At 30.3% G+C, this 15894-nt stretch overlaps 1 protein-coding gene across 3 annotated transcripts in view; it reads right to left on the bottom strand.

Annotated features, from left to right (window-relative positions):
• LOC132734926 (GTP-binding protein Di-Ras2-like) overlaps positions 1 to 15894 on the bottom strand; it is a 33977-nt gene that overhangs the window by 4215 nt on the left and 13868 nt on the right. For 2 of the 3 annotated variants that reach the window (XM_060721808.1, XM_060721810.1), the window contains exon 1: positions 9903 to 10035. The exons of the other annotated variant lie outside the window; for it this stretch is intronic. The gene's annotated coding sequence lies outside the window, so the exon portion shown is untranslated. Of the gene's footprint in view, positions 1 to 9902; positions 10036 to 15894 lie in introns of those variants that run through there. 3 annotated transcript variants of the gene reach the window in all.

Raw genomic sequence — 15894 nt, 5'->3', positions numbered from 1 at the left:
TAGTATTAGACATTTATCAACATTAAACAAATCTGACACTAGGGTCATGACCCATATGCTAGTTAATGCCAATATATAACAACACTTGACTACTGAATTGTTTTGGGAAAGGCACATTCTCTTCCATGTTATTCATCACATCATATATTTAAATAATGGTTTCCTATGTCTTAGAACTAGAACATGTTTGCTTGCTTAAAATGATAAACATGATGTTGTCGTTGTTGTTGACTGTTTTCTAAAAGAAAGAATACAATGCATTTTCAAGATGATGTATTGATACAATGTAAAGACTTTTGCCGTTGTGAAAAAATAGTCAGAAAGTTCTATCATTGCAAGCAATACAATCAAAATAATTACTGATGCAATCTACCCTTAATACATCTAATGTCTGTGATCTGCTTTTACGTGTTTCATTACTTAAGACAGTCTGGAAACTCTTTTATCATATCTAAACTTTTTAGTTTGATTGATTGTGAGTCTGTTTCCTTACTTCACTGGCTTTTGAAATTTCTATATAACAAACTATTGTCAATATTCGTAATGACACAGTCTGAGACAGAACGCATTTCAAAAACGTGCATGTTAAATTAATGGAAATGCCGTCAGATAGTATTATATTCAAATATAACTATATTTAGTTTCTAAATATCATTAAGTACACTGTCAGACTTAACTACAAATCATTTTACTAAGACAATGTTATGCGTCTTCTTTGCTTTCAAGTCATGTCGCCTTGTCTGCTACGATCTGTACAAGTGTATTTAAGAAAACTTGAATTTCAGAATGACAGAATAAACAACAATGTTAATTTATCTATTATAAGAGTTATTCTTACGCCATTTTGAACATGAATTCGGAAAATAGATTTGTAACACTTAAAACTGCCTGCTTTTAAAGGTCATAATGAGAGTATTTTTTTAAAAAAACACTTAAGAATCTAAAAGTAAATTATGTGTTACTTTTTATATTGTAAAATGCATATTTCATAATGAAAATCAATTTCATGTAGACCAAACTGATACAACGAGCACCATATTTTTAAACAAGTTTAGTACAAAAACGACAGATGGTGGTTTATAGTTCAACGCTACCATGTTTAAATGCTTATTTCTGATTAAGTCGATGGTTTAAGGTAAGTACGCTAGCTTGCATTTATCAATCAATACATACAATAAAATAGCTCATCAAACCGAGCATGCAACATTTCAATATGGCTGTTTGGGCGTTCTTTTTACTATTCAAAAGCACGTTAATTTGAAAAATTTTAAATGTGTAAGAATATTCACAAGAAAGATCAACGTATACTGAACGCATTCACTAAAAAATACCCACTCACAACATCTCTTATATCACAATTTGTTTATAACATTCATATTTCAAACATTTTTCTTGCATTTTTCCTGTATATATTACGCCAAAATATAAATGTAGCATTTTATTCTGTATAAAACTGAAACAAGATCTCACGCAGAAATAAATCAATGTTCCGCTTAATTTGCTCTCAAATATAATCCCGTAATCACCACGAATTACTCGATGTTAGATGATTCACAAACTGCAATACTTCTCTCTAACCCGCACAATAAATCTGAATGATGGTAAATTGAAAAAAAGAACGAGTATAACAATGACATACATAAAAAATTTCGTTTTGCAGTTTAAACTAATGTATAATATGAAAAACCTGTATTTATACACTGTAACTGTTGTCTAGTGATTAAATGGGCACTGTTCCGAATGTTTCTGCAGCAAATAAAAGCAATTACTGAACTAAAAAATGATTGTCAAGACTTCCTTAATTATATAACCTTACAAGGATTTCACATGAAGACAAATGATATCTTTCCATTAAAATAAAACAAGGATTTATAAAACAAAAGCTTCCTCGTTTATCTAGCTTCTGTGCGTGATAAGAAGCCTTACAATAACGCTTGACAATCTACGCGTGATTTATGAACAGACTATGATCAGATAAGAATGTTTCACGATTCAGCTACGACTAGCATTTTAGTAATGCGTTTTATTTTTATACATCTTTAATTTTTATTATCACAAACTGATTGATAAGTGTTGGAATGCATAAAAACAAAAGAATCTGAATAATTCTCTTATTATAGCTTAGATGACGAAAAATAGTCAAATAAATATTTTACTAATAATGAAGTGTAACCAATTTTAAATTGTTTCAATAACATTTGATAGAACATCGACCGTTTGTATTAACATTAACTTATTCTTTATATTGTCAGGAAATAATGTTTGTAATTTAAGTTAGAAAATGCATCATACGACAGTGTTTAAAACAGCATACTAGTATGAGTGAATAACTGCAGCTTTACTCTATGAATGTGTAATGATGCTGATCAAGCAGCTTACCATTGCGTTAATAATGTTGCATTAACTTATAGAGAACATAAAACGTTTATATAAACATTAACTATCTTTCAGTTGTAAGGAAATAATGTTTGTTAATAAAGCGGCTTTTTATGACATAGTATGGAAGAATGACATTGAAAATTCAAGGACCACGGTCTATGAAAATATGTGCAGACGTTGCATATTTCAAAATTTAATTATTTTCATGTTAAAATGTTAAATACTGCTTAAGTTAGTGCTACGGAGGTAAACGGTATTTTGCATTCAGCATCGTCGTCCTTGAACAGGCTTGGTAAAAAAAAACTGGAAACAAAGTGATCCTTCGGAAGCATTTTCACAACAAAATTACATGAAAATTGCAGACTCGTTTGATTGAGTCTGCACATGAGAGATAATGAACAAGTGCAACATTCCTCACGCTCCCTAGGCCCGGCTTGAGCGGTACTTAATTCTCAACATGTATTAGTGTTGGCATCAATGATCCAGAAGGACCTGAAGTGAATTACGGGGCAACGTTTTACAGCTGCCACACGGCACTTGACTGCTGCTGTGAAGTATACAAATATTCATTTTAATGTCATTTTGGGTGTTTTATTTGTTTTCCTTTTTTTATTTCAACGGTAAGGCTACGAAAGGCTTTTCTGTACAAACTTTAGTTACATTGGTATGTTCATTCTTTTTCATTGTATTACTGAGAAAATTATTTTTCGAAACATGAGCAATACAACAAATTCTTGTGCGTATTTGTTGGCCAGTGTGCCAATGAAAATCATGCGGAACCCTTGCAAAGAAATTTTGACCGTGTTTAATGTATTTGATACTCGTAAAATAACTAGGAACATCTTAAACCCACAAAAAGACAGTTTGTATTACAATCCTAGAACCGTTGTTTTTAAGAAACTAGCAACTTATTTGGTTCATCTGTTATTTCATCTGTATATTTACTTAGATACATCTTTTGAAGAAACTTACTGACTTACACAGTTACAAAAAAAAAGAATTATGGTTAAAAAATAAAATCTAGAAATAATTCATAGTAGATACGTAGTTAAACCTGCATAAAATCAATTGACAATAATGTTTATATAAACGTATTATGCTCTATAAAAATTAATGAAACATTACTAACCCAAACATTACTAGCTGTTACTTGTTTATAAAACTGGCAACCTTCTTCCGGATCAACACCAGAAAGAAATTACACAGAGAGTTATTTCTACTTATTATTTTCCTGAACTTTTGTTTTTAGTTTGGGGTCCGCCTGGGCTCCTTACCGCTGGTTCTTGTTGCTGGGACGTGTGGGTGTTGCGTTCATTGAACGCCGCCTTTCCTTGTTGATCTTGTTTATCATATTTTGAAATCTTATCAATCACTATTAGATTTTGAAAATCATTCTTTTTCCAAAGAAAACAAAAACACAATTAGTTATCTCTTACTAGACTTTCGTGCTAGAGATAATTCCGTAGAATATCAATGCGTGTGAAATGTCTATTACTATACACGACAAGATTCGGTACCAGTAATTTCAAGAAATTTCTGAGTTGTATTCCCTTTAGATCATTTTAAAGTCATTCAATTTATGTGAATTTCTGTCTATACAACGTTAAAACAGTATGTAATTTCTTATTAGATAGAGGATATTTGTTTAGTTCAGTGTAAGATCTGAATATATTTCACCGAGTGAGCACCAAAAGGTATATTTCACGAGTGGCGCAGCCACGAGTGAGATATGAACTTTTGGTGTTCACAAGGTGAAATATATTTCGATCTTACACTAAACTAAACAAATTTTCTTTTTATTATATGCAAAGAAACGTTTTAAAAAGACATTAAACCTTATACTGAATGAAAAGCGCGCCAAATAATAATACAACGTGACGTCATTTACGACGTCACGTCATTAAGTTGGTACCCAGTACTGTGCACGCTGGTATTTCACTGAAACAACGTTAGGGGCTTAAATTCAAAACAGTGAAATTACCAAAGTGGTAATTTCACTGTTTCAAACAGTGAAATTACCAGTTTTATTTCACTGATATATTTCTATAAACCACCGAAAAGCATGTAATAAAATTTTCTAATCGGTTATGTTCAGTTAAGTTGTATTTGAAGAATTCACCTTTAATTGAATTCATGAATATTTTAGTATGTACGAAATAGCTCAATAGATATGTACTTAACTGAACTTAAATAGCATTTTATTTATTTTTTTTATTTCATTTTGTGAAGTATAATAATTGCATGTAAATATTTTTTAAAGGAGAAGAGATCTTCAGCAAATATGACAAACTGACGAAAGTCGCAGAATCAGTTGATGTATGGTAACAGTCGTTCTTGAGAAAAAATAAAGTTTATCGAGGTCCCGGCTTAAGTAATTAAACTTCCACTCCGTTGAAAGTATTCAAATCAAAGTTCATGAAAATAAAACCCCAGAAGCCCAGAAAAAGTAATATCATTTAAGTCATCGAATTATTATGTTGTGTAGTATATACAATGTATTGTGAGAGGTTTAATGTGAAGCATATAGAGATAGTTTCATATATGAAATGTCCTTTAAAATAAAGTACAACACAAAAGTATTCTATTTCTTACAATAAAAACTAGCATTTCATTATCAAACGGTATACAAAAAGACACAGACTATTTTGAATAACCTTCAAGGTAATATAATTTACAATGAACACGAATAGGCACAGAAAATAAATGCATATGAAAAATTAGAATTTTTGTCTACCATTTTAAAGGTTTAATAATTATTTTTTACTTATTTTAAAAATGGTATCTTTTAATGGCATTTTACATACCGATAAACAATTTGCATTGGAAATGATTAATATGATTACAAACATCTTGAAAATGTCATCACTGCAATATACAAATGAAACACGATAACCTGTAAAATTAACACAACTAAACGTGTTATAACTATACTTAACTTTTGATATTTGACATTTGTTCTCGTCGCACAGATTATAAAATAGTGTTGACATCGATGAGAACACTGTTAGAAAAGCCGCTTAAATTGATTTCCTGCTGATGTTTTATGTCACAACAATAACTATCCTACTTAGAACTGTGGTCACACCTAGTGTTAGTATCATTCTTTTATATTCTTAGGTAACCGTAAGTTGATTAAAAGTTCAACTTTTTTTTAAAATTTGAAATAACTGTCATTGATCAAGCAGGGTTTCTGACGAGGTATTTTTCGTCATACCGATTCACTAAGAAAACGAAATCTTCGTGCAAAGACTTATGTTTTGACAAATTGACAAAAACTATTTACTGCAATAAACATATGACAAAAATGAAATTAAAGACTAATCGTATTACATAATATTACTTCTTTTAATTGTCCATACTCATTTGGTTTTGATTTTGTTTACTATACTGACTTTGTGCACATGATATTACATTTTACTTGTATATTGTAATCTGTGTCATTCAAAATAAAGTATGTGTTCTTTTCTATTCTGTTCTGTGCATTCTTACATTCGCGAAATGTATATGCTTTTATTTTAAGCATCTCCTATGAAATTCATATTTGTCACAGAAATACGCTTGCGGTTTTTAAAAATATTAGCGACACAATACTGTCTTATTCATCTGCTTTCCATATTGAACAATTCAGCTGCAGTGTCGTCTTAAATGTCCCTATTGAAAGATAAAAAAAATAGTATGCTGAATGCTTCTTCTGTAGCATTTCAAAAAACATTCCCCATAATTTCACAATATGTCTGTAGATTGCCTTTTATGACATAACGTAACGTGACATAAACAATTAAGTGTAATTATTCTCTTTCCATCTTGTGCGATGTTTCGTGCAAATATTCCTCGATACAAAAAGAAGGCAATTGGAAATGACAATAAGTTGATGTTCACTGAAACTTTAAGAAATGCAATAGCAAGTGTTCTTCCTTGACAGACAAATGAGGATGGAACGTCGTCTACGGTATTTCTATGCACAACTTCTTTACATGTAGCCTAGATCTTCAAAATGCAGAGTAGAATGTAACTGTGCGCGTGCAATGTATGTTCGTCTAGCACTTGATACTGTTGTTTTCAGGCTTCTATTGTTGGTTTGATCTCACTGGCCGATGTTATAGTGGCAGCTGACCATATTGATATTTCTCAACTAGTCCAAATTTCAGGAATACAACAGGGGTTTACAGGTGAAGAAGAAGCCTCTTACAAAGCAAGGGTTTTACTGTCCGATACTGATAATCCTGACGTATTAGACTGAAAAGCCCTCGCCTTTAAGAGTCTGGTCCAATGTGTATTTTGTATCTTCTTTGTCAGCCATTTTGATTCACTGAATCGTGTTTTCAGTTTTCTTCTACGTTAAAGGCTCCACCATTATCGGTATAGACTGCGCTGATTCTGCTTAACACCATAAGTGGTTGTATCAATTTATTAATTGTCCAACTCGTTTCAAAATTAAGAAGAAATATCTTTAACCTTTAAAGGAATGCAAGGTATGTTGTGCTCACCTATAGAAATATACTAGTTTGTTGTTCTTTTTTTCCATTATTTTCATTCTGTTTGGAAAAGTATTCGCTTAATAGAACATCAGTGGTGGCAGCGTGTTTCTTTGTTTTCTGCTGTAATCCAATAAAACGCAGCATTATCCGTCAGAACACACCATAAATGTCACGCACACCTTTGTAATGGCGTCACTAAGAACATCTTTTGTTATTTTATTACTGTTGCTCAGTTGAGTTGTTTATGAATGACAGAAGTTCATCAAATAACTAAGTAGGAAAACTGACAGCTATTGTGATTTATAACTTTGATGGAAAAAATCAATTAAATCTACTTAGAAGGCGCGTTATTGCGAATAAAGCTGAATCAACATTTGCTTTATATGAAAGTATAAACGATCTTTTGTATTACACTGGAGACTCAAAAGTTTACTTTTTCAATTTAAATTGATATATTGTTTTCCTAAAATGGACATAAAGTTCGCCATACCATTTTAATATTGAATACTGCTATGTTCGTTGCTAGGGGCGTGGACAATAGCTAACATTTTACAATACCGTCCATGTAAATGCTAAATCAAACCGAGCTAGCAATATTTTCAATTTTGCCGTTTTTTTGGCGTTCTTTAGGGATTGTTTTTACTTTAATAAATCAAACTGCTTAAATGTGTACTTACACAAAGTGTATAATAGAAAGTACATGAATTAAACATTGATTAATTATCTTTTATTCTTTTAAATTTCTTTTTATCTGGAAATCTATTGACAAAAATATCCAGACAAAAAAATGAAATTAAATTATAAAATGCACTATTGCATCCTAAGTTTACATTATTTTGTACATTCAACTTTTTGTTAAGATTGTTCTTACTCTCGTCCAGGCTATTGAAATCTTTTATCATTGTTTTTGGCATATGAAACACGTAAATTTGGCTATTTTCCAGTTAATTCAACATTGATACCGAACACAATCCTCACTTATTTTTGTCTTCTTGAAGAACGCGCTGTTTGCTATGATATACATATTTCATGGATTCAAGTCATTCCTTAAGATAAATACATTCCCTACTATTTTATATATAATAGAAACAATTAATTTGTCAACTAGCATAAAACATGATTAAAAGGTCAACGCTGTAATAACATTTATCTAACTATCTATATCAAATATGACTCCCGGCAACATCAACAACACTAATACACATACGCATTACAATTCATATTGACAGTGAAATTCTTACTGCTGGGTTTGTAAAATACCGTAAAAATTGCAGTATGACCATGAAACAAGACATAAGTTGTTTTCTGTTTTAATTTTGATTGCAAAACCACTGTTTATAATATAGAAACATTATTTGATTAAGCAGTGGTTTTATGATGTCCTATCAGAATACAATACTGATGTGTGATATATTTGTATGGTTTTGTATTTATTATTAATGTTCGGATTAAATACAACACGGCATTAAGTAAAATGATATGGTAATATGTGTCTTTTTCTCAGATTACTAGTATCATATTCTATCTATAACCGTAAACATTATGTATATAACAAGCAAAAAAAGGAAAACCCATTTATAGACTGCCTTGTGCACTAGAATAATGCAGATTGCAAACATAGAAGTTATAAAATGACTATACTTTTAAATGCTTCAAGTCAGTGTTATGAATATAGTATTATCGTTTAAGTATGGACATTTAGTCTAAAAATAACTGAGACTAGCACCATTTTTAACATAAATTATATATATCAAGACTGAAATGCCAAACCCATTTGCTGAACGATGTGAAAGGAGTAAGCATCTGTATTTGACAGTTGTGAGACAAAATTTACAACAGTGTATACATTTTGTAATCTACTTCCTACAAAAATACAAAAGTGTGGTCAAATATTATGTAATGATTAATTAATAAGAGATATGATTTCATAAATCGGAAGCAGTGTTTAGAATGTAGGTTTTGTTTTAAGGTAAAAATATTGGCCAAAATTCATTAGTATATCAGACAAAAACGAATAGGTCAACTACTATGGTGATGGCTGATACATTAATGAAATGTGGAACTTGGTTAATTTCGCTTAAATATCTACAGAGGGCTCAAAAACAGTGTGACCCTGTACTTATTCTCCTGAAATCGGGATTTTTCTTCTTTTCCAACGAACATAAAATTATGTCGTAAATAATATCAGCAGATACATGTATTTTCTTTCAGATTTCTGTAATCAGTATGAAAATAGATTTCGACTTGTTATCTTTTCATTTCCTTAGATACTACCTCAGCTTATTTGATTTTATGTTTCTGAAACACTAAAGCGTTTTTCCGTTTCTTTCTTTTAAATTTAAAAAGAGATTTTTATTGATTGATTGATTTTCTTTAGCCCGACGGCAAAATTAACCTAAAAAGGCAAGCACTTTTTTCAGAGGGCCCTTTACCTCAGCAGACTCTGAGAAGTTAATAGTAGGAGCCGGAACCCACCCCAGCTCTTTGAATAACCCCGGGGTTTTTTTACATGTCTTTGTATAGCACTCATACATGCGAGGATTTCCTGGGTTTCGTACCAGTAAGCCTCTAGGTAGGTGGGTAACACTGAAAGTGTTTCTGAAAAATCACAAGGGTGTTACCCAGGATCGAACCCGGAACCTCAGGAGTGACAGTCAGTGGTCTAACCAACTGAGCTAGCGCTATCGCGCCACCAAAATTAATTTATTAAAAATTCAATGAATAATTTTATCAAATGGGAAAAAAATATTTAAGTAATTTTTATTACAACTAATTTTATAAAAATACCGATTGATATTTACTTCTAATGTTATAGTCAATTGTTTAGCTATAGAAACGAGATACTAATTTGCATTACATAGTAAGCATAAAGTTCTAATATGACTTTATACATTTCAAATCAATCTAAAAAATAAACCAACAATCTTCTTATATTGCTTATTGATGTTAATTTTTGAGTTCATTTATATAACATTAATAGCTTATCTACATTGTATATATTAGATTAAGGTGTTTGTATAATGTTTGTACATAAAACTATCTCACCTGATAAATCATCGCATATATTCCAGAAATCACTTATTCGAAAAATCTCAAGGAATACGCTAACGTGTCTGTAAAAGGCAATACGACTAGAGATTATTTATACTGCTGTCTCGCTATGAAAAGCCAATATCTGACTTTATACGATATTGAGATATATTACAATTAGCCTAAAGATTCAATTCCTCTACGGTGTTCTCACTGCAGAGTGTCAATATTAGCAGTATTCTTTGTCAAATATCATTGGATGAGTAAGAAATTAGTAACTCTTTTTAACATTTATTAATTTCTTCCATTATGTTTGATTTTGTTTTGCTTAAATTTTGTATTCTTACAGAACACAGCACCAGGTTCTACAATCAGGTCAGACTAAATCAAGTATCGTAAAGAAACTTCAGTACAGATCTAACAATCACAACCGGCACAAGTCTGTCAGGATTTGAAGCACAAACAAGCAACTTTTTTAATCCCCCACATGTCAAAAGATAAACATTGAAAAAGATCTTTCTGGAAAATTTTGAATTAATTTGTACAATACCTTTTACATTATTTATATGTATGATGATTGATTGTAATACCTTTTACTCTTACGTTTTGTAATAGATAACCGAGAAATAACCGAAGAATGTCTTATAATGCCGAACTGAAATTATCTAAGTGTAGCTTTACTGTACATGTTTAAACTATTTTGTGTGCGAAAAAAGTAAATCAAATAGAGACTCCGACAAAATATATTCGTTTCCTGGTGTCAGACGTGTTTTATGCAGTTCATGATTTAATAAGTTTTAATTATCAAAAATGTAAACAGAAATATCGCTATCTTTGCGACATTTCAAATATTCCATTTGTACTATGTTTCATCAAACAGAGAAAAATACATGAATAACGACTCAAACTGAATATCATATCAGGTATATAACATTCATTACACACTTTCATAGTTTAATACTGACATAACTAACACAATTTTACTTAATAATTTTACTTTTAATTGTAAGGTTCTTAAACAATAATCATTAAAATCAGAAATTATATTTACATGCTTTTAGAAATTGATATCAGATAAATTTATTTTATTTGTTTACGCTACAGATTAATATTTAAACTACGCGTAAATAATCTCTTAGACATGCAATGCTTGTATAATAAATATAAGTAAACATTGCAATATTAAGTTGAAATTATCCATTCATCTTTGCAAACAATTAAAATTGAGCAGATACTCATTATTTCTGTGATAATAGTGTTTAAATTTCTTTATTTTAAACTTATTGCCATTTTTTCATTTCCTTTTCGGCTTGAAATATAATTATCGAAAGGGATTACTTTACATATAAACGATACACGCTGTATGGGAGTAACTAGAGTACAATTTCGTTTGTTTTTGTTATATTACAGAACTATTGAAATATATGAACATGTAGCTTCTGAATATACAAACATGCTTGCGTGTATGAAATACTACAAAGGCCTGGGCAATCTTCATATCTCTTCAAACTTTTCATTTTTATCTTAAGCAACCTCCTTTAAATAAAATTAATCAGGACAAGAAAGGAGATTACGTGTGTCCAATAAATGCTTGCAATATCGGTTTTAGAATAAATAATAAACATCGTATACATATTTCTTTGTTCCTTTCTGAACAGACCCTTCTGGTATCACAATATATATTGTGTGCTCGGCTAAACAATCAGTTATTAGTTATAAAATAAGTATCCAATCTTATTTCAAATACATTTGCATCTCAATGTAAATCTCTTTCACCAAGAATTCAGTCTCGGACTATTTTGGCAATCAATCGAGATTTATTCATGAATATCAATATTAGTAAGATTATTCTATGAAATACAGAAACATTGGTATGTATAGTGGTTATACCTATTCAGGAACGTGTATAGACCTTAATCTAAACTGGTTAGATATTAATGTGGAACCTGACTTATAAATATTTTATTGTTCTTATTTTATTCAAATTACAATTGTTCTCTTCGTATTAAAGTCTTTTGTAATTGCAGATATTTGGGTTATTTTTGAAAATCTGCGATATAAAAAAACAAATTTAACACAATACAATTTAGATGTAACAAATGTAATAAGAGAAGCGCAAATAAGCGCCTAGATATTTTTAACATACACTGTATTCTATCTGAGTCAATTTACTTGAAGTTAGATAATACTACTAAATGTATAAGGCATTGATAAAAAATGTAATTTACGTCGCATGTACCACAAACTCAATGAATTTCGTTTCAATTAAAGCTGATATATGAGCTAATTTTTTAAGCAATGTTAAAAACTAGTTTTGCACTTAGTCAATGATTCCTACTAAAGGCTCGGTTGTGCCTGAAATAATGTTGGCGGCACAGGGCTTCCTCAACAAATTAAGCATAACAGCTGTTTTGTAACTTTTAACTGAGAAGGCGTGAATTAAAAACCCTATTTAACAATTCTATTCCTGAAACAACAAACAATTGATAAGAACGTGCGTCAAACACCATTTGAATCTAATAAAACAGATAAATTAAAAACACATTGTGTAAATAACGTTTTCCGTTTGCTTTGATACATACACATGTCAGATCTGTGATAGATAGTGTTTACTTTGCTGTTCATTCAGATTAACAAAGACTATTGAATCCTTAATCTATGACTATTTAACTTGACTATTTAACTTGCTCTAAGGGTCATTTCAAATAGCGTCTGACCATTGAGTTAGAGTGGTTCAGTGTATTTCAGTAACAAAATGTTGTAATTGTTATCTTTTAATTTCAATCCCATCATTCTTTTCCAACTTTTAAAATCCTTATTTTTTTCACATTTTCAACCATTCAGAATTCTAAGTTCTACCCACACTTAGCTAAAAATGTACAGACTTGTCTTTTGTTATTCTGGGTAGTGTTTAAGTACATTATATTTCACTAAAAGGGTATAAAGCTTTATCTTTTTAAACTACGTTATTTTTATAATCCAATCGTTGCATCTTGAAAGAATTGTAAAATAGAATGATTCTGTAATTCAGCACGCATAAAAAGTATGAGTTAAAGGAATAAAATTTTCTAGAACAAAATATTATGCTGCTATTTGAAGTAAGGGTTTAACATTTAAAAGCTATGAATCAGTGCACGCACCATGTATTCATAAGAAATACATATCTTTAAAAACATAATTATCACTTTGTACGAGTATATGACGTTTCAAAGCAGTTCGTTTATATCGCCTTTGATCATACACTTAATAAGGAAACAACAGCGCTGTGAATTGTAAAGTAATGAGACATGATATCAATTATATCACATTGATGAAATATCCGCCTGTTGACATGATTCTTGAGAACAATAACACTGCAAAGTTCAATATAGATGTTTTACCGTTTAATGATAACACACGTAAGATAAAAAGATCAAAGAAAAACAAATGAAACATAAAAAGTAATTTGGTGTCTCAATTGATCACACTACATCCTCATTCGTGTTGATTCAGTATAATTGTAAATCTTTGAAATCTAAAACGTAATCAAATGTCAAAATATATATTAGTATGTTAAAGATAAATAAGCTGGTCTTAAAACATTTCCTTTAACCAATGGCGTTGGTCAGTGTTGAAGTACACATCGAGTATTAAGTTAAAGTTGCTATATGTTTTCAAATAACATATACCAATACATTGAACAGAAATATGATTACAAAAATACTCAAAAATAATTTCACCATTAAGAGAGGTTATTATATATCTTTAACATTTACATATGAAATTGATAAAAGGATATAAAGCTATTTCTAGTGCAACAAATATGAAATTTGATAACGGTGAAATGATGTTGCTTCAATAAGCTTATAGTCGATTCTTAAAAGTTGTAATGGAGAATGTCTCTGTTATTGTACACACATGAATAGTTTTCGTAAACAATAAAAGATGTTTCCGAACAATATATGATGCTAATATTTAAAGTCAGCATTGAATTCATGCTTGCATTTTCTTGTAAGAAAATACACAAGCCTAACATTTTAGTACAGGTATTTTAGAATGATTCTACTAATTAAATTCAAACATATGTTTAAACAATTTGCAGAGGAACAGTAGATTTATAACTTTTTGCCTGCTGAATTTCTTAAACGGACCTTCTCATTTTCCATTTTTTGTAACGTTCCATTTCAACTTTGGAGATATCAAGATGAAAACGTAAAGTAAGTCAGATAATAGTAAACAGTCTGATGTCAAGATTGTACGGACGTACATGTACAGGCTGACCAGGCTCTATATCAATCTAATGACAAGGTTTCGGATTCAGCAGGGTAAATGTTTAAAGTCTTCAACTTTATCGATTCTTACCAAACACCTATTTATATAAAATACTATCAAACAATAGCTGTAAATTTCCGCCACTGAAAAAATATCATAAATATAACATTTATTGAAAAATGTTTTTATCTTTTTCAAACGTTTCATAGATGATATTACATATTAAGCATTAAACCAATTTGTTAGTTATAAGCAAATTGAAGGTAAAGAATATTACTACAGATAGTCTTTCTCACAAAATGTACCCTCTAACATTTTGTGAAGAATCAATATATAGTCATGAATATCAATAGAGTGAAATATTCCATAAATTACTCAGATTTTAGTATTCCTTATTTACAAATTCAAATTTGGTAAGCAGATTCCGAACAAATTATGAAAGAACTTACATAGAATAGAGCCTGTTTCATTGTCTTATGTGTATTGTATCAATCATTTTAATAAGACGTACGAGCCGTATTTAAATTGAAATTTAACCATTTAAACCGTGTTCATCCCAGATTTGTTGAATGCTTCGCTACTTCGCCATACGGATTAACATAGCTTTTATATAATAAGATACTTACTAAATCACAAAATAAGAGATTATCTCTAACAACTGTTAAGTTGATAAACAATGTTTTTTGTTTTCATGAAGATAGCAATTAATTTGGATCAAAAATACAAATTTCGAAAAGAAAACTCTATATACTTGCAAATCATTCTTAAAACGATCTCTTTAATCCGCAAATACTTGTCTGTAATAAATCGATACTGATATTGTTTAAGTATCCAATAAATATTTGTGAACGGCAGTTTTCTTATCGAATATCTATAGTACCATTTGTCTGCTGATTCAAGAACTGGCCAATATCTAACTTTATACAGAATGAATATTAAACATATTGCAACTCACGTTAATAAACAGAGCTATGAGTCATATTAAAGTCAATACTTGAAATTCAGTTTTGTTATACAAACAAATGAAGATTATAATGTCACGTTCATACCGGAAGAGGTCTTAAAACAGAGTCATGAGCGACTAAAATCACCTTTTTTTTCAAGTCTGATAGCCTGACTGCTTAGTTTGTTTAAACTGCACCAAACACAGTAACCCCGCCTTCATTAAAATTTTATTTCAGTGTATTAAGCTAAAAAAATTATTGTTAGAATTTCAAAAAAGGATATTTAACGAGATATGGTAGTGTATTCCATTTAAAGTGAATAATTCGTGCATGGATTCATTGATATACAGTTAAAACCCGACTTAAAATAATAAAATGGTATTAATTCAAGTTATTTAGAGAATATATAAGACCATCACGACACTACTGTCACCCTTGTGAATTTTACGCTGCCAGTACGCCGCCGCGTAATAATCACACGCGTGATAACATTATAGTCTGATTTTATTGACCTGTCAATTATGAATACATTATAGCACTCATTTAAATATTCGATCCCACTTCGGGTTTGTCCATTTATTTTGAAAACTCCCACTAGCTTAATGTAGATTCTCGTAACATCCGCAATAGCACAGACTGTTAGGTGATTACCTTATGTATGTGAGGTCCGAAGTTCGATCCATTTTTTTTAAATGCTTTTTAGGCTTATTCTTTCTTTATTTTTAAATATATTTTAATAAAGATTGTCAAGCGTTTGCAAAATTGTCTACACAGATATGAAACAACTAAGACACATTGAATTGTCACGTTTT

The sequence above is a fragment of the Ruditapes philippinarum genome, unplaced genomic scaffold, assembly GCF_026571515.1.
Source record: "Ruditapes philippinarum isolate M1 unplaced genomic scaffold, ASM2657151v2 ctg1329_1_1_1_1, whole genome shotgun sequence".
Lineage (NCBI taxonomy): Eukaryota > Metazoa > Mollusca > Bivalvia > Venerida > Veneridae > Ruditapes > Ruditapes philippinarum.
Note: the sequence above shows the minus strand (reverse complement) of the source record. Positions and strands in the feature narration are given on the sequence as shown.